Genomic DNA, 22314 nt, shown 5'->3' on the forward strand with positions numbered 1-22314 from the left:
GTTGGAGGTATGCTCCAGGCCTGAACCCTGGATCCCGTGGGATGGGCAAACTCTCGTGTTCTTATCTTGCAGGACCGTGCATATAGGCACGTGGCCTATTTTCAAAATGTGTCATTGGAAGAATGAGTTGCATTCCCATGTTTGTGTTTTTTCATTCCTATATTCCATATAATTACATATGCTTGGTTGTGCATGTTATTAACAATGATTTTATGTGAGTTCATTCTGAATATTTTATTATTTACTTAACTGATATATCTTCCTGGATGTTTATGATAGGCTGTGCCCACCAAACTATGGGGTGTAGGCCAGGTCCCTCTTGTCCTGGTGTGAGGTCAGAACCTGGGACCTTCCCTATGGATTCAACCTGCCCATGGCCTTAGCAATGCTGCAGATCCTTCTAAGTGACTGCCGTGTCCCAGACTAGCCACCATGTCTCATCTTTGGGGTCACCTTGTTCTTTTGCTCCTACAGGTCCATGGAGGGCCTTTTGGCCCTCAATCCAGTATCATAGGCCCCTTAGGATGCCCTTTGGAAACCAGAGGCAGCTCAGGAGGGCAGACTTAGGCCCTCTGTCTTCCTGGACACCACATTCTACCCTCCTAACTGGTGGGGTCACTCCAATTGGTAATACGGCCCTGAAAGCAGGAGCATTGGCTCCCAGCATTGACAAGGCTTCTACGGATGAGTGTGGTGCCACAGGCCTATAATCACAGTGTCTTGGGAGGATGAGGAAGGAAGATTACAGGTTCAAAGCCAGCCTCACCAACTTAGGGAGACCCTATCTCAAAATAGAAAACAAAAGGAGCTGGGGATGTGGCTTGGTGTTAAAGCACCCCCCTGGGTTCAATTGTCAGTACCAAAAAAAAAAAAAAAGGCTTCTACAGGATGGTGAGACCCAGGTGCATATCTGCATATCACTCCTCTTTTCTTTCTTTTTCTATTGTCTTTCTGGGTGATGAGGAGGGGGATTTTATATTACTTTCCAAATTAAAAATAAAGCTATGACCTACACACTTGGCCAGCATTCTTCTGTTGAATAAGAGCTAAGGAGATATAGAAAGTCCTTTGTCCTCATGATGTGCTTCTTCGAGGCCTCTTATCCTAGTCTCCAGCTTTAGAGCTGATGGCAGAAATGAAATAGTCTCAGTTTACTCCTCTCTTCGCGTCTTTCGACAGCAGGGGTTCTCAAACTTGAGAACATGAGATTACCTGGGGGTCTCATGAAAACAGAGGTCTGGGCTGCCCCCTGAGAGTTTCTGATTCAGTCGGGTTGGGGTGTGGGCTAAGGATTTCCATCTCTGACAGGTTCCAGCAATGATGGGGCTTCTGCTCCTGGACCACAGTTCATGGCAATTCTAATCACACCCATTATATGCCCAGCCCCTGCAGATGGCTTCCTTGGGTTGACCAGAGAGGTGGTTTCTGTAAATGGGATAAAATAAGAAAGCACAGGAGTTTCTTTTTCCCAACTTTTGACGAACCTCTCTAAACAAACTCACTGAAAAGTACTAGATAAGAATATAGTCAGCCTTTGGTATGTTTGGGGGCAATCCCCTGTGGATGCCAAAATCCCAGGATATACACTAGTCTCTTCTATAAAATGGCATGTATAAAATTTGTATGTCATCCTTGACATTTTAAATCATCTCCAGATCACTTGTGATATCTCTTAAGTGTAAATGCTATGTAAATAATTGTATGTTCCATTGTTTAGCGCATAATGACAAGAGAAATGTCAACATATTTGACTACAGAGAACATTTTTCTGAATATTTTTGATACATGTTTTGTGGAGACTACAGACCCAAAGAGCTGACCATAGCAGTTTAAGTCGAGTATCATATAAAAGATGAATGTAAAAGAAAGGGACATTTCTGCTTTGCATTGGGCTCTACCCAGCTATGCCAGGAGACAAACACTTCCCTTGCTTAGTTGATTTGACGTATTCTTTCTCCACAATATTTACCGAATGCAATATTTTTTAAAAAACCTGAGCTTTTGCTAGGTTTCATTTTATTGAAATATGCTTATCTGTAATTTTGCAAAAGTACACTTTTCTGTTCTGGAAGGTTTTCTCCCACTTTTTCAGGTGGCAATAAAGTGACAAAATTGATCACTTAATTATGAGTCTTGGTGGGGGCAAATGGTAATGCAAATACTTGGGAGCACTTAGAAGGATTATTTTCCCCCAGATTCAAATGCAAAGTCACTATATGGCCAGTGTGTTCTTTTTAAAATAATAATAATAATAATAATAATTATTATTATTATTAAATAAAAAGGAAGAACAAATCTTCCTTTTGGTGCTTCTACTCTTAAGGGCTTAGTAAAGCAGGAAAGACACTTAGTTTACCTTACATGAATCTTGCCCTATTATTTTCCTAAAAATGCACAATTATAGGTCTACAGACTTTATAAATAAAATAAAACCAGAAATAGCACTAGATTACTTTGTTTCCCAAATGATAGTTAAATTTATTTATTTATTTAGTGCGCTCATCTAACGAGGGGCTTCTCTTCTTCATTTGGTCAAAGCGGCTGGCACCAACCATCCAATCCTTCTGACACTGAATGTCCTTGTGTCTTCAACGTGTGTGACTGGACCAGTCAATAACTGTGGACATGATTTGGGACCCATTTCTGTCTCCCACCACTCTGTTTTCTTTCCTCCCTTTGTCCCTGCAAGCAATATGCTAATGTATCTCATAAGTGCACGCTCTCAGCTGCAGAGAGTCCTCCCACTGAAAAGGCAGTGAGCTAATTAACACAGTCACCTAGACAGCATCTGCAGCAGTCACCCCTGATGCTTGTTAGGACATCTTTGAATATGGGATGATGATCTACAGAAAGCACAGAGATGATAATAATAATAATAATAATAATGATGATGAAGGACACAGTAAAAGGAGTTACAGTACCCTGAGCTGTACGTTGGCCAAAAGATTAGACACTAGGGCAGCTCTGGCATGGCAAGTGCTTACCATGGCTGTCTTAAGTTTGCATAAAGAGAGACTGATGTAGGAGGCAGGGAGAGAAATTGAGAGAGAAGCTGCAAATGCCTGCCCCCGCCATTAACACCGGCAGACAGCCCAGCTAACTTGCTTATTGCCTATGTGGAATAACAGACTACTATGGGACATTCTGAAAACATTTTCTCTGTTTAGAACCATGCCAGGGAATTTGGAGGTCCAAATCTAAAGTCATTTTCATGTCTTTATAAAGTTTTTCAAATTTGCAGAATTATGTAATCCTTTATGCAAGAAACACAAAGTAGTTGCTTTTCTATTTTTTTTTTTTTTTAAGATAGGATGCAGGAATTTTTACCTTCTCAGGGAAGGTTTGACACTGGATAAAAGTGTGATACTTTTCCATTTTTTAAAAAATCAGAAGTACATGTTATGCCATCCTTTTCAATTACCTGTAGAAGGTGAAAAATCTATCTCATGCTTCCTTTGGAAAGATCTGTTTGTGGTTTCAACTGACGGGTTATTTCTTTCTGTATATTTTGGTCATTTTACTTTATGACTTCGAGCACATCTTATTCTTGACAAGTCCCATCTATGTCAGTCACAAAATGGTCCTCATTTGCCCCAAATCTCTAATCATAGAACCGTCATCCTTATAAAAATGTACAGGGTTTAGTTAAAAAAATCTAGTCATTGTAGGCGCAGAATCGACAGTATTTAACTTTCAACAGAAGGTGTAGGTTTGTAGGTTCTGCTTTAATTTTTGCGGAAAACTTTTGTTAATATTGAACTAGGTCCCAAATACTCAAAAGAGGGAGGTAAGGAAATGCAAAGGGGGAGGTAGTGACTCCTAGGTCTCCCAGCCCTGCTCCACAGCATGGGGACCCAGCAGGGTGGCCACATCTACTGCCTTCCAGTTCTGCTCTGGAGAGATGTATTTGATCTTTCCTAAATCGACAAAACCTTTCACTACCATTTGGAGTGTTAAAAATCAGGGACATTTATCCCACGAGATAATGTTAAATAAAGGTATAAAATTCAGTGTCTCGAGTTAAAAAAAAAAAAAAAAGACCAAAATGCTGCAAATCTACTGAATTAAAGTCAAAGTCAAAGATTCAGCATTTTTTTTCCTAGTGCAAAAAAAAAAAAAGTGGGGAAAGATACGAAGAGATAATAATAAAGTCAGGATACAGAACAGAGGGCCTTAGTTTCTGTCCAGAGGGACCACCATCTTTTAATATAGTCACTTAAAAATACATGCATTGCTACATTTTTCATTAGCCTTGATTTTTTCATCAATCATGTTAATTTATACAGAGGGCACTTAATAATAGCTAATTAACACTTATGACTTTTGAAATTAAAAGACCTTTGGAGAGATTACTGCTGATTGGGGAAAGGATTTTTTTTCCCTGTTCCTCTCTTTTTTAGAAAAGAGAGAGAAATAGCAAGAAAGTATGGGATCTTGGCATGTTGAGGAGAGATTCTTCTTCTTCTTCACAGATCATCAGCAGATGACGAGGACCCTAGCTGGACCCTGCCTGGGCAGGCACAGTGATGCTCTTTGATACCCCTCTAGGAAAAACGAGCATTATCTGTCTTGAATTAAATGGAAACAAACAAATAAAAATTCAGAATAAGCTTTAAATAGATGGAGACCAAAAGGGAATTTACAAATGACCCAGAACAATGCCAGCAATAAACAACGAAAATACTGATCCAGTGCTGTTACTCTGTTGGAGTAAAATAAATCGCATTAAAAAGCAGAATTTACAAAGTCGAAATTTTTATGGGAAACAGACTGCATCATTACTTGATCCTTCAGCAGAGGCTTCTGAGTTTATTCTCTCTGTGTCACATTAACCAACTGGGCTTGCCTGTATCATCCCTCTGTCTCTTACCGCTTCAGGTCGTGGAGCTATATTAAGAAAGTACAATTTAACGGTGTCTTTTTATATATCTACAAAATGTCTTTGTTTGAGTACTTTATGCGATTAGAGTCATATAGATATCATATATATAAATCTTCTACATTACTCATTTTGTCCACCAGTAGATGTCTCCCTTCCCTGACTGAAGGTTTGAATATACAGGAATGCCTACAGTTGTCACTAAATCCGGTTTTCTCATGAATGGAGAAATCATGGTTTTCCAAAATGGAAAAGTTGGATAGGACACATCTTTCACCCAAATCAATATTTTAAATGCATCTTGTGTATGCTTAATTCTTCTGTGGAAAAAATGTTGCATTAGGACTTTACAACTTTAAGAGGATCAGGCAACAGATTCTGATCTCTCTCAGATCCTTTGAGTACTTTCATTTTGACTGAAGGTCTATTTGGGGCCTAGAATGTGTTCATAATCTTCTCAAATTCCCTAAAGCAGTTTTAGGGAATGTATGAATCTAAAAGCTCTAAAGTCAGATTTAGGGAATAAAATGTATTTCTGAATTTAATCGTCTACTTGAAAATTGTACAAATTTAGCTATATTGCAAAAACAAAAATGTTGGATCATTTTTAGAGATTTTTTTTTGTTTACTATTAAAAGAGGTGCGAGACATTTTCAAAGATGTCTGTATGAGGCATCTTTGAAAATTGGGCTTGTGTTCATGGTAAAGCATTTAGTGCAAGCTGTATTTGGAGAAAAAGATGCACACATTGAAAAGTGAAATATTCCTGTAGAAAAGAGCTCAGAGATAAGGCAAAATTTCTGAGTCTTTTTTTTTTTTTTTTTTTTGATGCCTCTGAGATCTTCTTCTCCCTTCCACTAATCTGTGTCTTCCACTTTGCTTGAGTGGGTTGTGGAGTCTTGGTCTCATCTACTGTTTCTTCTCTTCCAGCCATGGAAATCTTTGCTAGGAATTATGAAAACCCTCTGTGGTCTGCACATTGTTGGATTTTTCAGTGAGTGGGATGAAAAGTTTATTCTTAAATCCTCTTGTAGGTCTTTGAACATACCTGGGTGAACATATTGGTCTATGAATCACATTGGTTTAATTTTCTCCGTGATGGTGTCATGGTGTTCTATGCTTTAAGAAAACTGGCCTGACTTTATTCTGAAACCATCTAAGGAGCTTATGGGCTACAGCTACTTCATAGTGAAGCCTCAGATGAATGATTCCAAAGCACTTTTCCCCTGAGGATCTCACCCCAGGTAGCTAGATTTTGAGTTTGGGACTTTCTCATGGGTAAGATGGGCTGTAGGTTATACTCAATTCCAAACTACTGGATGGTGTTTTGACTTTTTCATACAACTGATTGAAAGATACTAGTGTGTCTGAGAATCTTTTGTTTTTCTTTTCAGTTTAACCAATTTTCAAACCAGTGGCTTCACTTTTTATAGCATTTTTTTTTTGCAGTATGATATACATAACATAAAAGTTACCATTTGAAAGTGTACATACCAGTGACATTTAGTAGATTCATGATGGTGTATAAATATCATCACCGTCCAGTTCCAGGACATTTCTATCATCCAAAATGAAACTCTGTACAGCCACTTCCCAGTATCTCCTTCCTTCATCCCCCAGCCACACGGGTCTGCTTCCTGTCTGAGTGGGTGTGACTATTGTGGACAACTCATATAAATGGAATTGAACAGTGTGTAGCCTTTGTGTCTAGCTTCTTTACTTAGCACAATGTTTCCATGGTTCATCCAGGTTGTAGCTTGGCCACACTTCATACCTTCATAGCATTGAATGATGTTCCACTGTATGAATAACTTGCAATCTATTTATCCACCTTTGGGCTACTATGAACAGTGATGGTATGAACATTCTTGTACAAGTTTTTGATAAAATATCTGTTTTTAATTATTTTAAGAGGAAATGCTGGGTCGTATGATTATTTTCTGATTAACTTATTGAGGAACTGCCAAACTGTCTGGGGAGCCACTTTGAACATGCAGATGTTTCTTCAGAGGACCGTGAGTATAATGCACATGATAGGCTGCCTGCTCAACAGAAACCAGCCTGGGGCACCTCAGGACCTACTGTAATCATCATCGTGATTATTGCTACTAGTTTATATGCTGACTCGTTTTATAAATGAGTCAGCTGAAGCCCAGAGAGGTTAGCTATCTTAGTTTACATGTAACTCATAAATGCTGAGGTCAGGAACAGAATCCAAGTCTACCACTTCAATGACATTTACACTATGCTCTAGCATGTGCTAATTTGTTCTTTGGGTTTTCACCATATTGGCCATTTTAGATCTGAGCAATCCATTTTGGTGGCTTATGACAAAATCTTTAGTACTGAGGTGATAGATTAGGGTTTGTAACTTGTAGACAGAAAGTCTCTCCAACCATTTGAGCAATCAGCCATGATGTTACTGACTGTATTAGTACTTTTTTTGTGTGTTTCTATAACAAAATACCAGCACCTGGAAACTTTATATATAAAGAGGTTTATTTGGCTCATGATTTATTTGGCCAGAAGGTTCAAACAGAACAGCACCATTGTCCTGGTGAAGGTCCCCTTGACTATATCACAATATGGTGGGGGAAATGGAAATAGAAATAGCTGTGAGCAGAAGAGACCAGGCATACGGAGTGGTCTTTCTTTATAACAACATGCTCTTGTGAGAATTAACTCACTCCTGCTTGACCCAATCTACTCTATAAGACCAGAACTAATCTATTTATGACCTAATTACCTTCCACTAGGACCCACCTCTTTAAGATTCACTGCCTTAACTCCACCACACCTGGGACCATTTTTCCAGTGCATGAATTTTGGGGGGCTAAGCACATCCCAACCATAGAACCCACTAGCATTTTACAATTGCTCCCCTCCTCTGAACACTGGTTAATTTGGTGTACTTAAAAAAAATGCTCCTTTCACATTCAAGTTAAAAAAGGATGACACTAATGAATTAATGGGCACTGATTTATATTTTCATATCTGCTGTTAAGAAACTGCAGTGGGAGGGGAGGGCCTGGGGAAGTACTAGGGAAAGTAATCCACCAAATTATGCTGTGTCATATGCCACAATGAATCCTGCTTGTATATAATAATTCAGTAATGAAAATAATAATTATTAATACTAGAAAAGAGATTAGTAGAATAAAACAAGAAGTGGATCAGGATAGAGAGAAGGAGAGGAAAAGGTGAGTGAAATTGGTCAGTTATGTGCATGTACGAATACAGCATAATTAGTCCCACTCTAATGCACAAATAAAAAGTAAATTTGAAAAAAAACTATGGTAGTCATGATTTCTTCCTTTGGCAGCTTATTAAACTCCAACCTTGCTTTTGTCTTTATCTGCAGTAAAATCAGAATGGAATCTCTCTCTTTCTCTCTCCAAATATGCGTGCGCATGCGCGCACACACACACACACACACACACACACACACACACAGTCTTACTTACCTAGTTAATACCTTGACTTGCTAAAAAACAGAAGTCCTTTTCTCCCTGGAATTCCATACCTAGTTTTTATTACTATGCAGAGCCAAGATGGGTGACCAATGGAGAAGCTTATAGAAGGACAACTTTCAGTGATATATTAATAAGTTTTGCTTTGAGTCATAGCTTTTCTTCAGTTAAATCAGTTAACCAATTAGGACTAATTTAGACACACACCAGCTGGGGTACATAGTGATCTATTTCTAACATGCTTCCAAGCCCCTCTCTCACCCAGCCAGCTTCTCCTAACTCTCTTTGGAGCTATGTTTTTGGTTAGAACAGAAAATGAAGCTAATCTTTTCAGAAGCACTTTTGTTTGGAGGTGAAACCCAGTCTCTGCAAGACAGCTACCGTAGTAGTAGCCAACACAGCTTTCATTCGCTCTGTGTCCATTTGGTAAAACATTTGGGCAGCTAACATGATGTCTGTTTCATAGTCCCACTAATAACCACACACAGCACATGGTATAGGATTATTTGAAATTAATTCAGGTTTGAAAATTTTTGAGAATTTCCTAATTGTGTAGAGCTGCACACTCCAATGCAGTAGCCTCCAGCTATATGTGACTCTTTACATTTAAATTAATTATAATGAAATAAAATTGAAATCATAGTTCATCCATTGCCCTGGCCACATTTCAAGTACCCAAGAGCTGCGTGTGGCTATGGGTTACTGGATTTGACAGCGCGGATATAGAACATTTCCATTTTCATGGAAAATTCTACTGGAAAATGTAGCTTTTGGTAATTTGGGGCAAGCCATTTGGAGTTCCAAAGACACAATTCTGCATCACGGAAGAATGGTCATTTGACTCATAGCTGAGAGTACTAGAAAGTGGTCCAGTGGTGCTTTAAGAAGCCTTGAAAACATCTGAGATTAGTTATCTGTCCCCAGATCTAGGGGGCCAATGGACTGGGGTAGGACGGTGACGCATCACATCCCATAACTAGTTCCTGACATATGTATATGTGTATATACGTGTGTGTGTGTGTGTGTGTGTATGTTAAATAATTTTGTATATCTTTCTTCACAAAGGAGGCTTATAAAAGTGTCTTAAATGTCAGTGCAATGTTAAAACAGAACTTAGCTGCTCATCATCCTGTTCTTCATCACCAACCTCCTTGAAAGCCCCTATTTGTGCCTCCTCTATGTCCTGACTTTAACATATAGCTTCAACCCTTGCGAACACTGACCTTCCTCTTCCAAAGCTATCAACAGCATCTTTTTTTTAACCAGTTGATGTACGTAATGATATTTTTCAGAGTGTACAAAAGAGTATCAATAACATCTTAGTCACTAAATCCAGAAGCCTTTTCTTCTTTTGTAATCTTCTTTTTTCAATCTTTACTCCTTAATCTTTAAATATGAAGAACATCCTCTTTTTTTAGTCTCTTTCCATCTGCCTTTTCTTCTGCTCCACTGTCTGCTCCTCCCTGCTCCATCTTTTCAGATCCCCTTCCTTTCCTTGTCGTTGAAATGAAGGTCCTCAAGCACCCAGTGCTCTCCTTATTCCTGTTTTCTTTAAAGCTTCTTCCTGGACAAATTGAACTAATAGAGCTTCCCTGAAGATACCATGCAGGTGTCTCTGCCCACCTGTACCTCTAACTCTGACCTGTGTGCAGTGAGTGAGCTGGGGTCCTGACACCTGCTTGTCCTGCAGGAGCCTCAAACGTAACACATTTACAGTCCTAACTGGGTATCTTTGTCCTCTAGTCTTTCTTTCTCTTGTACCTCCTATTGTTGTTAAAGACACAGTCATTCTGCAAAGCTACTTAGAACTGAAATCTTACCACCTCACTTCCTCCTAGGATGACAAGTCATCCTGGTTTGTCTGAGATTGACAGGTTTCCCAGAAGCAGGACTAAGCCCACAGGGTCCCTGACACCCCAGATCAGCTTTTTGCCCAGTTCACCATTCTTTCCTGATCCTATATGCAATTATGTGCCCACTTTTTTTTTAACTTCCAGTTCCATGATATTTCTGAAATTTTTGTCTCAATCTCCTTATTTAGCCTACATTGTTTCTCACCAGGTCTCTTGTAATGGCCTCCTAATCCAGCTCCCTGTTCCCAGTCACCTATTTTGGTCACTTCAGTCCATCTCAAGATCCACTGTGGTAGTCCCCCCACGCTTGTTTTCACTTTCTGTAGTTTCACTTACCCATGGTCAACTCTGGTCCAAAAACATTAAAAAGAAAATCTCATAAGTAAGAAATTCATAAGCTTCAAATTACCATTCTGAGTTGTGTGATAATATATCATGCCATCCACTCCACTCTCCCTGGGGTGTGAATGGTGAATCATGATTCTGTCCAGTGAATCCACACTATCTATACTACCTGCCCCAAGACAGTTGAGAAAGAGAGAGGAGAGAGAGAGAGAAAACATTCACATAATTTTTATTACACTCTATTGTTATGAGTGTTCTATTTTATTATTTATTAATGTTGCTAATCTTACTTACAACTAAACTTTATCACAGATCATAGGCATGTTCAGGAAAATAGGGCTTAGCACTTTCTGAGGTTTTAGGTGCACACTAAGGGTCTTTCTGTAGGTAAGGGGGCTACTGTCCTAGTAATTTTTCCATCACTCAGTTTAACCGTATCATTTCCTTACCCAAAAATACTCCCTGAGTTTTTGAGAAAGGAGGAGGGGAACTGGAAACAAAACAGTAAAGCCAAGCAAATGTCCTAGAGAAGGACCCTTCTCTTCTGGGTCCAGAGGTCTCAGGCACCCAAATGGTCAGATCTGGAAATGACTCAGACCTGCAGTGGTTGGTCTGGGGATTTATCAAGTGAAGTTCTTGATGCCCCCCTGCCACCAGCTCTTGCTACGTTGCTGTGTCCCTAGGGTCCTTCCTTCCTTTCTCCCACCTCCAAGAAGTGTCATTCCCAGACATTGCCTTGACTGAGGATCTATTTTTCTCTCTCCATATGAAGCAGTAGCAACAGAGAAAAGTAAATTGCACATCCAGCAACAGCAATCACAATCACAACCACAGTCATAACAACAACGAAATCCAGTCCCCTTCCAAAGAACACCCCTCCCCTTCTGCTTCCCACCGGCACATTTCCCAGTTTGGGATTTAACCGGACTCTGACCAAGTTTGGTGCCTCTGTCCCTCTGCTCCCCTTCAGGCCATCGCAGCTGCAGCCACTGTGAGCTGCTCCTCCCTCCTGTGACCTTGCTCTGCCTTCTGCCCTCAGGTGCTCACCCGTGATGACACTCTGCTTTTTTCCTGCTCTTATTTCTGCTGGACCAGTTTACCCATGGTTCAAATCTCAGCTCCTGTGCCACCTTCTCTGTCATGTCGATGACATGGATAATAGGAACCACCCTCCTTTTCCACAGGGGCCATTGCCTTTTAAATTTTAAGACAATATAAGGGCATATGGTGTTCTTCACCCAACAGAGGTGACAAAGGCCCATTCCAAGCCCAATGCAGAGAGACACCTTTTGACAAAGAGAGTCTAACTTTCCCAGTTTCCTGTCTACACAAGTGGACCCCCCAAATCATGTCCCTCAAAGGGTTTGGAGAGATTTCTGATCCTTTGTTATACAGAGGCATTTTCTCATCTTCTGGGTTCTCAGGATTTCCAATGCTACCAATATGTTCCATAAAAGCAACTTATTACAACTTATATTTCAGTGAAACCGTTTGCTAGAAAAGAGTAAAGAAGGGCTGAAAAGAGTCATTATATTCTAAAACAATTTGTTTAAAGCGAATCCATGATGGACATACTTTGTCTCCTTTAAATTTCCATACTACTTGATATGCCCCTTTGATGGGGTTCCCCATTGTCTTGTGTATTATGCCACATGTTTTGGGGTGCTCTTTCTCAATCTCTTCTTCATGTCTCAGTACCTGAAGATGGGCTTTGCAGTGCTCAGCTCTGAGCCCGATTGATATTCCACTCTTCATCTTGCCCATAACTTCGAATAACGTGTATGTGACAACATTCAAATTTATATCTTCATCCAGACTCCTTTATGCTCAGACCTACATATCTTACTGCTTGCCTGACATCTCTACTTGAATATCATGTAGCCTCTTAAATTTAACAAGCTCAACACTTCACCATCTATTCTGGGTTTAATTTATAGCTACCCCAGTGACTGCATCTCAGTGAATGGCATGAGCATCTACCTGGTTTCTCCCATGAGAAAACTGAGAGTCGCCCTGTTGTGATCAACTTGTATGAAGTCCTACAGGTTCTACTCCCTAAAATGTATCCTGAATCCATGTTTTTCAATTCCACCACCTCTATCATCATCTCTCACTTATTAAGAAAAGCCTTCTTGATGATTCCACGTGAAGTAAAATTTCCACTTATAATATTTCACAAGAACTTTACCTTTTTTCATAGAATTGATCCTCCTCAATAGCCATGTACTCCCATGTGTACTGAAGAGTGTGTTTTCTCCTCATCCTTGGTCTGTAAGTATTTCTCACCTTTGTTTCCCCATCTCAAGCTCAGAGTTTGCAATAAGCCTTTGTTGAATGAATGAGCCTTAAAGGAACTCATTCTTATTAGAATTTGTCTCTGGCTGAACAAACTGTGCCTCACAACTTTTGTGCTACAGACAATAACCAATAAAAGTCTAATTGTCAAATGCAGAGAAAAAAGCCCAATAATGTATTTATGAGATTAATTGTGTATGACCGTCTCTGCTTAAAACCTGTATGGGGGGGCTTTGAGCTTTAGACTCTCTTATCCATAGTTAAATAACATTGAATAAAATTATTTATTAGTCAGAAAAAGTTAGTATTTGTCGTCTATGCTTCATCACATTTTTATTCTCATAAATTGGGAGGTGGTAATTAAAAAACACAGTTGGAGTCCAAAAAATTCACAAAACCAGAGCATCGTATAATGATGAGTTGTTTCCTATTTAGATTTCCTGGGGTATACAGGTTCCTTGTCACTGCCTGTTGGTTTTCCTAATATTTGGCTCAGAAGGGGCTGCCAATCACGATCCCTTGCTCCTGGGTGGGAGCAAAAGCCAGGGGAAGTCAAACAGATTCTGTTTTGTAGGGAAAAACATTCTTGATATAATATTTGTTCTGGGCAAGAAGTTAGAGGCTTGGTCCTTCAATGGCAATGCCCTCAGGAGATGGCCACTGAGAGTTCTGTTCTGATTTTTCCTTTTTTTCTTTCAATTTATAAATGTTGTAGTCAGCTTTTTTTGCTGATATGACTAAAAGACCCTACTAAAAGAACAACACTAAAAGGAGGAAGTTTATTTGAGGGCTCATGGTTTCAGAGGTCTCAATCCATAGACAGCTGAGGCTCTATTCTTCAAGGCTCAAGGTGAGGCAGGACATCATGGAGGAAGAGTGAGACAGAGGGAAGCAGCTCACATGAAAATCAGAAAGCAGAAAGAGAGAGAGACTCCACTCACCAAATAAAAAATATATACGCCAAAGGCACAGCCCCAATGCACACCTCCTCCAGCCACACCCCACCTGCCTTCTGTTACCACTCAATTAATCCCATCAGGTGATCGATCCACTGATTAGGTTAAGGCTGTCATAACCCGATCATTTATTCTCTGAGCCTTCTTGCGTTGCTTCACACATGAGCTTTTGGGGGACACCTCACATTCAAACCGTAACAATAAACCATAAGTAATCATTGCGATTTATCTCATTTTCTTACCAAAGTTAATTTCTGTTGCTATCACTCAAAGAAAGTAGATGGTACAACCAAGAAAACATTCCTGATCGTCTTTTTCTAAATTGCTAACTATAATTACGGCTAACATTGATTAAGTAACTGTGCACCAGGCACTGTTTTAAGTTCTTTACATATATTATGTAAAATATGTGCTCACATGAGTATGCAGATATTTTATAGTTGTATTGACACTGGAGGATATAAAAAATAAAAATCTCATTAATGAAGCACTACTAAATGCAGAGTTAGTGACTGATTAGCTACAGTGTAGTTGTTTTCTGTTTCTGTTTTGTTTTATAAAAGAGTAACTTTGATAAAAAATACACTGGGAAAGATTATGGACAAAACAGCTAACACAACTAAGTAAAATAACCTATTTCTAATTCCCTTCATAGTCTCTATTTGCATAAAAAGGACACAGATTTCATATTCACTTTCATTTCTAGGGAGTATTATGTGCTTGGAGTATTGTGAAGATTCATCAAAGAATACTTCCGCCTTCAAGGAGGTTGCATCTAGTATACTAGATGCTTCCCCAAACACACGCAATTTTAAGAAGAACAAGGAAGGTCATTAAGTAAAACATTAGGTAAATATTAAATAAAAATATTCAATATTGAAGTGTTCACAACACATTTATTTCTTCTTCATTTTATGCATGAAGATTATGAGGCTCAGAGAGACAAAGTAATTTTTCTAAGGTCACAGAGTTAATTAATGATTGAGCCAATATTCAAGTATTAACCTAGGCTTTGTCCATGTAACAGTGAGTACAAACACCAAGTGAAACGGGTTGGGGTTAGGGGACTACAGGTAAAAGAAGAGATATCTTTTAATCACAGCAATGTAAGTCAGCTTTAGAAGGAGGTGGGGACCAACCTTGGAACTTGGGAAGGTTTTAAATTCCAGATATAGAGAGGAAGTTCCCTCCAGGCTATGGGAGGAACATGGGTTCATAGGAGCTTAAACAAGAAGCTGTGAATAGGTGTTGTTGAGACTGATGGGTGTCTTAAGGGAAATATAGAGAAACAGTATAAGAAAAGTAGTTTAGGGTCAAGTCTTGCAGGACCTCAAATATTGGGATAAAGAAGTAACTCTTCTTTATAGTAAACCCTTGTAAAACTTGGTCATCCATTAAATTTGTTAAATTTTAAGCTACTTCATACATTATACTACTGTATTTTAGAAATACTTCATTAACTTAGACTAGTTATGAGTTTATGCCGTCAACTGTGCCTCCATATTTGGTTCAATTAAAATTCAAAATTGGCTTGCTCATTTTTTCCTCATTTATTCATTCCTTAAACATGAACAGTACTATAGAGCTGATATTGAAATTGGCCCCATAAATATAATCATAAGAGACTCTATCCTACACTAGTTGAGGAGAAGAGCTGTAAAAGAACACAATTAATGCTGAAATAGGGCTGTGGCACAGGATATTACAGGGACACAGAGAACACAGCCACTAATGACAAGCTTATCCAGATGACCAGACAGCTCAATTGAGTGACCAAAAGTCAGTTCTAAATATGACATTGACTCATCCTTTTCAATGGGATCTCAACTGTTGGTGGTCTCCAGCATTTTGGATAAAGCCTGGCAAAGACCAGAATAGCAGTATTCAGTGAGTGCGGGAGGCAATGTTGAGGCCAGGTTGAGCAAGCTCTTGGAAAACGTGCCTACGTGGTGCATGTGTAAACTGTTGTTCTGTTATCACATAAATGTGCAGTTGATTTATAGTTTTATCGGCACTGAAGGGCTCCATCATTAGAAGTTCAACCAGGAGCTCTTGTTAGAAAAGACACAAGATGGCCCTATTACTTAGCACATCCTGTTGTCTTGATTTCAGCTGCTGTTTCCTAGCACAGGTTCTTTCTGATAGACACAGTATTATGATTTGGATCTGTAATGTCCCCCATAAAGCATGGTCCCCAATATAGCAAGGTTCAGAGATTGGGCTTTTAGGCAATAATTGGATCATGAGAGCTCTGACCTCATCAGTGGATTAACCTATTGGATATATTAATAATTTGGATGAATTCACTATGAAGTGGTGAAAACTATGGGGGAGCATGGCTGTAGGCAGTCGGTCACTAGGGATACAACATAGGAGAACTATATCTGTCCTTGGTCCCTTCCCCTCCTCTCTCTATGTTTCCCAGTTGTCATGAGCTGAGCAGAAACTCCCTGTCTGCCATGCCCATCTGCCATGCCTGTCTGCCATGATGTTTCTGCCTTGGAGCTTGCTGACCATAGGCTGAGTCTCTGAAGCTGTGAGCCAAAATAAATCTTTCTTCCTCTAAGTTGTTCTTTTCAGGCATTTAGGTTACAGCAATCAAAAGCTGACTAATACATATATTAAATTACAATTTATTTGAATTCAAGGAGTTTTGATTTTTACCATCCTTCAGGTACTGAGAAGTTTCATGGTTTACTTTATTTCTCCTATTATTAATAGCTAAGGATATAATTTATGTTCCCTATGCCTCAGTTTCCTTTTCTCAAAAATGGAAGTAATTATTCTAAAATGGAAATAATCAGTCTCATGGAGTTGTTAATGAAATATTGCCTTAAGAGTATTTAGTTCCAAATCTCACATATAATAATAATTAATAATAATAACAGAACTACAGACTCCCACTGGAAAAAAGATTCCTCCAAATACCTGGTCTCTAATTTCAACTAAGCTTACAACATGACTTGCATATATGGTATGAGATAGAATCTCCCATTCTTCCCAGAATATCTTCCAAGTATTCCCCATTCCCCTCAAGACCTCTCCCAACCCACAACAGACAAACTTGGTACCTCATGCTATGGGCTGTTATTCAGCTTCTGTTCATTCTTAGTGACTAAGCCACTTCTTTGAACCATGTTCCATGGAGGAGGATCTTTTCTATTTGAAGCCAGTTTCTCTGCCTATTCTGTCCAGTCCACTACTTCCTGATTTCTCTGGGGGCTTAAACTCCCAATTATTTACATTTCTCCTTCCCTTCCTTTTATACTTTTAGCCTTTAAACATATCAGGCTCTCTCCAACTATGTACCTATAACTTTTCTCTCAATCTGTCTGTAAGGAAAGGTGCCCTCTATATGGCACACGCTCAAACACACACACACACACACACACACACACACAGAGAGAGAGAGAGAGAGAGAGAGAGAGAGAGAGAGATGAGATGAGATAGATGGATAAGATGGGTAGACAGACAAATCAGAGAAATGGGTGGATGAGTGAGTGGGCAGATACATGAATGGATGGATAGATAGATAAATATGTAGATGAGTGGATGTGTGTATGGATAGGTAGATATGTGAGTGAATGGACAGACAGACAGACAGACATTTAATTATCTAAACTGATTCTCTTTGAACCTCCTATAGCACACTCTAGTTAGGAATTCTCTCTCTTCTTCAGCTCACTCTAGCTTGTTAAAACTCTGTAACTCCTCTGAAAATAACTCTAGCATTTGATGACTTCCTAATTGACAAATTCCTAAGGAATGTTTCAGTTCTCATTTTAATTGACTGTATCTACTGTTTAAAAGTGATGGCAAAATTGAAAGTCTTTGTCAGGTGAGGGTTCCTAAGTTATACCATACAGGGAAGTGAAAGGGTTTAAGCACGTAGATTTTGGCCCTGGGTTTAAATACCAGCTCTGCCACTTGAGAACTGTGGGATGTAAAGAGCCACTTGCCTTTTCTGTCATAGCTTTCTCATCTGTATTAGTGAAATGATGGTAGCAACTCCCTCAGAGAGTTATTGCATACATTAAATGTGTTACTACAAATAATAGTGCCTAGCACACAGTTAAGTGCTCAGTAAAATCAGTTATCATTGTTCACCTCTTTCTCTTTCACCTTTTCACCATATAGTTAATAGAGATATAATCAAAGAATTCTAGAATAGGAAAGTGCTTATGCACATACCTATATTTACACATATGTATATGAACATACCTATATTTACACATGTGCATATTTACACATATGTGTATGAAAACTAAATAATAATACTAGAAAACACAATTATTCTCAACACATTTATAAAACTTAATTTAAGTATAAAAATAATTCCTGAAATAGAAGTTATGTAATTAACACATGAAAAATGATCTAGGTCTAAAATTCCAGGTTATAATAATAAAAACTGGAAGTTCATGAAGTGGAGGGATAAGGTGCACAAAACAAATTTTTAAGTTCTCATCTCACATTTTGGACAGATAATTAGAAATTAAGAAGTCTAAATGTGGGTTTTAGATAAATTAAATATACTTCTAATTTATAATAAGAAATATACATATATACCTTCCCCAAATCAGAGAGTATTCCTTTCACCAGTGAGAGAATTCAATATAATTCTTTTTCTTGTACAGATTTTACCCAGATATTTAATAGTGTACTGTCATATTTTTGGTCTTTGTTTTCTTCTATAATGCCCCCTCCCAACCTTAGTGGTATGTAAGCCTGAACTGAATAGACCACGTATCATTTACTCCGGAGAGTTCAAGGCGAGAGAGTGGGTTTACATCACACAGAAAACCACTTAATAATCCCAGGTTGATACACATCCTGGGAGTTTTGCTCATTTTGACCCTTCCTCTTATGCCTCTTTCTTCTTCCATAGCACAGTGCTTGAGGCTTTCTTGTATCCATCAATAAGTGTTATGGTTTGGATGTAAGGTGTCTCCCAAAAGCTCATGGGGGAGACCATGGAAGAAGGTTTAGAGGAGAGATGATTGGGTTATGAGATCCTTAACCCAATTAATGAATTAATCACTGAATGGGTTAACTGAGTGGTAACTGAAGGCAGGTAGGGGGTGGCTGGGGGAGGTGGTTCTCTGCGGACACGCCTTTGGGGTAGATATTTGGGGTTTGATGAACGGAGTCTCTCTCTGCTTCCTGATCTTCTTGTGAGCTGCTTCCTTCTGCCACACTCTTCCACCATGATATTCAGCCTCACCTTGAGCCCTGAGGAATGGAGCCTACTGTCTATGGATTGAGACCTCTCCAAGTGTGAGCCTTCGAATAAACTTTCCCTCCCCTCAAATTGTTCTGGTCAAATCTTTCAGTCACAGTGTATGTGTGTGTGTGTGTGTGTGTGTGTATATGATACATATGTGTAGATGATAAAAGATTGTTAGGAAAAATAACTCCAAAAACACATTTGCATTATATATAAACCTATGCTTTGTGTGTGTGTGTGTATATATATATATATATATATATATATATATATATATATATACTCATATGTATGAAAGACAGGAGGAACAGCAAATGTTAATGCTGGCTGCCTCTGAGGAGTGAGATTGCACATCATTGTTTTCTTTCTTATAATTTTCCCTAGTTTCCAAATTTCATGTGAATCATATACTGTTACTCCTAAAATGACATTCAGATTCAATACATGCTCCAAGTGCATCTGCCACATCCTGTCCTCACTCATGTAAGCCTGCCCATGCTTCCCTGCGGCTGCAGGTTGATGTTTGAAACCTGCTCTTGTATTACTTCCCTCCCCTCTCTGACCTGGACCTCAAGCCCCATAATACCGAGCAGGGGGCTCCTGTGCCCATCCATGTCTCTGTGCTCACGTGGTCTTCCTCCCCCTGGCTACCTGCCGTCCTTCTTCCACTCCAGAGCAGACACCAGCTCCCCAAGGAACCCCAGGGTGTAGACTTCCCTGGGACCCAACTGTATTTTATAATAAGAAATGAGGTGATTTGTGCTTATGTCTAGCTTCTCTTCTAGACAGTAAACTCCTCAAGGAGTCACTCTTAACTCATCTTCATTTTAATAACTTCTAGAATATTCCTCCAACATAATACAAACTTCAAAAACTGAATTAAACTCAAGTTGCACTGGTGAAAGACTTTTAGCCATCAGTGACTGTATAAGGTGGGACACTCCTTAGCCTGAGCTTTCTTTCCCTTCTATACATGTTCAAGAAACTACTTCAGCTAAATATTGAAATAGTTGGAGCACCAAGTACCAAGGCCTAACCATGTCTGTTTTCTCAGAGATAAACCAGATAATACTCATTGAAAATAACAAGAGTTCCTGTCATTAGCTCTATTATGGCCAGCCTGGGGAAAGTTGGGAAGGATGTAATAAGTGAATGAATGGAATTTTAAACTTCTCTTCCTAGTGTACTTAGGAGAATATTCTTAGCCAAAACTGCTGAGTACAGATAAAATACTTTGCTGCTCTTTAAATCACCCTAATCTTGAAAGCAATTAACCGTGCTTTGATAATTGAATTGATTTTTCCTTCCTCATTGAGGAGCACTGACATCGGCTAGGGAACTGGAGAAAAATCTCTTGAATATCATTAAAAATTAACTTTATTGAACAGCTTAGCATGTATTTCAAGTAATTTTTTTAAAAAGTGAATTTATAAAATTATGTAAAAATTAGAAAAAAATTAAACTCAGCCAAGTGTGCTACTGCCTTATAATGCCATAGTTAAAAAGAAATGAATGATTCCAGACTCTTTCTTTCTTTCTTTTTTATTTTTTTTAATTTCCTATTTTTTATTGGTTGTTCAAAACATTACAAAGCTCTTGACATATCATATTTCATACATTAGATTCAAATGGGTTATGAACTCCCATTTTTACCCCAAATACAGATTGCAGAATCACATGGGTTACACATCCACATTTTTACATAATGCCCTATTAGTAACTGTTGTATTCTGCTACCTTTCCTATCCTCTACTATCCCTCCTCCTCTCCCCTCCCATCTTCTCTCTCTACCCCATCTACTGTAATTCATTTCTCTCCTTGTTTATTTTCCCATTCCCCTCACAACCTCTTATATGTAATTTTGTGTAACAATGAGGGTCTCCTTCCATTTCCATGCAATTTCCCTTTTCTCTCCCTTTCCCTCCCACCTCATGTCTCTGTTTAATGTTAATCTTTTCCTCCTGCTCTTCCTCCCTGCTCTGTTCTTAGTTGCTCTCATTATATCAGAGAAGACATTTGGCATTTGTTTTTTAGGGATTGGCTAGCTTCACTTAGCATAATCTGCTCTAATGCCATCCATTTCCCTGCAAATTCCATGATTTTGTCATTTTTTATTGCAGAGTAATACTCCCTTGTGTATAAATGCCACATTTTTTTAATCCACTCATCTATTGAAGGGCATCTGGGTTGGTTCCACAGTCTAGCTATTGTGAATTGTGCTGCTATGAACATCGATGTGGCAGTATCCCTGTAGTACGCTCTTTTAAGGTCTTCAGGGAATAGTCCAAGAAGGGCAATAGCTGTATCAAATGGTGGTTCCATTCCCAGCTTTCCCAGGAATCTCCATACATATTTCCAAATTGGCTACACCAATTTGCAGTCCCACCAGCGATGTACAAGAGTACCCTTTTCCCCACATCCTTGCCAGCACTTGTTGTTGTTTGACTTCATAATGGCTGCCAATCTTACTGGAGTGAGATGATATCTTAGAGTGGTTTTAATTTGCATTTCTCTGACTGCTAGAGATGGTGAGCATTTTTTCATGTACTTGTTGATTGATTGTATGTCCTCCTCTGAGAAGTGTCTGTTCAGGTCCTTGGCCCATTTGTTGATTGGGTTATTTGTTATCTTATTGTTTAATTTTTTGAGTTCTTTGTATACTCTGGATATTAGGGCTCTATTTGAAGTGTGAGGAGTAAAAATTTGTTTGCATGATGTAGGCTCCCTGTTTACCTCTCTTATTGTTTCTCTTGCTGAGAAAAAACTTTTTAGTTTAAGTAAGTCCCATTTGTTGATTCTTGTTATTAACTCTTGTGCTATGGGTGTCCTATTAAGGAATTTGGAGCCTGACCCCACAATATGTAGATTGGAGCCAAATTTTTCTTCTATCAGACGCAGAGTCTCTGATTTGATATCAAGCTCTTTGATCCATTTTGAGTTAACTTTTGTGCATGGCGAAAGGAGGGGATTCAGTTTCATTTTGTTGCATATGGATTTCCAGTTTTCCCAGCACCATGTGTTGAAGATGCTATCCTTCCTCCATTGCATGCTTTTAGCCCCTTTATCAAACATAAGATATTTGTAACTTTGTGGATTAGTCTCTGTGTCCTATATTCTGTACCATTGGTCCACCCACCTGTTTTGGTACCAGTACCATGCTGTTTTTGTTACTATTGCTCTGTAGTATAGTTTGAAATCTGGTATCACTATGCCGCCTGATTCACACTTCCTGCTTAGAGTCGCTTTTGCTATTCTGGGTCTTTTATTTTTCCATATGAATTTCATGATT

This window comes from Marmota marmota, unplaced genomic scaffold, assembly GCF_001458135.2.
Source record: "Marmota marmota marmota unplaced genomic scaffold, marMar, whole genome shotgun sequence".
In the NCBI taxonomy this organism is placed as follows: Eukaryota; Metazoa; Chordata; class Mammalia; order Rodentia; family Sciuridae; genus Marmota; species Marmota marmota.